This window comes from Neodiprion virginianus, unplaced genomic scaffold (genome assembly GCF_021901495.1).
Source record: "Neodiprion virginianus isolate iyNeoVirg1 unplaced genomic scaffold, iyNeoVirg1.1 ptg000077l, whole genome shotgun sequence".
NCBI classification, from domain to species: domain Eukaryota; kingdom Metazoa; phylum Arthropoda; class Insecta; order Hymenoptera; family Diprionidae; genus Neodiprion; species Neodiprion virginianus.
Window position 1 is genome coordinate 30,001 of NW_025804473.1, and position 1,619 is coordinate 31,619.

A 1,619-nucleotide genomic window follows, 5' to 3' on the forward strand; every position below is an offset into this window, starting at 1 on the left:
CGACGGGACTTGTAAAAAATTCGGTCCGAGTCGACCGAAAGGCGATGCGCGGCGTCTTGGAGACTATACGGGCCGACGGGACTCGATGAAGTTTCGTTCCGAGTCGACCGAAAGGCGATGCGCGGCGTCCCGGAGTCGATCCGGGCCGACGGAACTTGTAAAAATTTCGGTCCGAGTCGACCGAAAGGCGATGCGCGGCGTCCCGGAGTCGATCCGGGCCGACGGGACTTGTAAAAATTTCGGTCCGAGTCGACCGAAAGGCGATGCGCGGCGTCCCGGAGTCGATCCGGGCCGACGGGACTTGTAAAAAATTACGGTCCGAGTCGACCGAAAGGCGATGCGCGGCGTCCCGGAGTCGATCCGGGCCGACGGGACTTGTAAAAATTTCGGTCCGAGTCGACCGAAAGGCGATGCGCGGCGTTCCGGAGTCGATCCGGGCCGACGGGACTTGTAAAAATTTCGGTCCGAGTCGACCGAAAGGCGATGCGCGGCGTCCCGGAGTCGATCCGGGCCGACGGGACTTGTAAAAATTTCGGTCCGAGTCGACCGAAAGGCGATGCGCGGCGTCCCGGAGTCGATCCGGGCCGACGGGACTTGTAAAAATTTCGGTCCGAGCCGACCGAAAGGCGATGCGCGGCGTCCCGGAGTCGATCCGGGCCGACGGGACTTGTAAAAATTTCGGTCCGAGTCGACCGAAAGGCGATGCGCGGCGTCCCGGAGTCGATCCGGGCCGACGGGACTTGTAAAAATTACGGTCCGAGTCGACCGAAAGGCGATGCGCGGCGTCCCGGAGTCGATCCGGGCCGACGGGACTTGTAAAAATTTCGGTCCGAGTCGACCGAAAGGCGATGCGCGGCGTCCCGGAGTCGATCCGGGCCGACGGGACTTGTAAAAATTTCGGTCCGAGTCGACCGAAAGGCGATGCGCGGCGTCCCGTAGTCGATCCGGGCCGGGAGCCTGTCGGAACATCGTCAAACGAGCCTCGGTTAATTTCGACAAAGTTCCCGGAGTTCAAAATTTTTTCGATAGCCCGCGGAGGTTTCGCCCCGTAAGCCGACCGTGCTACCACCGTACCGGCGCCGACGTCCTAGCGGCCAGGCTCCTACTAGTAAGAGGAGCGAGTCGGTCGGGCCGGTCTCCCGTCGTCCGCCTGCTACGCCGTACCGGTACGTGCTCGAGCACGATACGTACGTCGGCGTAGACCAGGAGCGGGCGTTCGCGGACCGTTCCGTGCCTCGTACCAAAGAAACTACGCGACTCGCGTTGTTTCATCTATCGTCACTGCATTACCGCGGGTCGGTGTCTCAGACCGAATGGCCCTTGACGCGGTACCAAGAAGTTCGGCTCTCCGTGAAACACGGAAGGCTGAACGCTCCAACGCACGCGTCAACTCGCTTCTTTCCGAGCGTACACTCAAAGACCAGAGACGTTTATAACAACGTATCCCAGACGCTTTCAATCTAGCCGACGGGTACGGGAGATCGTTCGAAACGCCTATAAGCCGAGTGTCGAGGTGGCGGCACACGGAACCGGGGCTGCCTGCGTGCAGTCCCGAAACACACAGTAGACGCGCGGCCGACCGGGCTACGAGACCCGGTCGGCGATGGTGGCGCACGTCC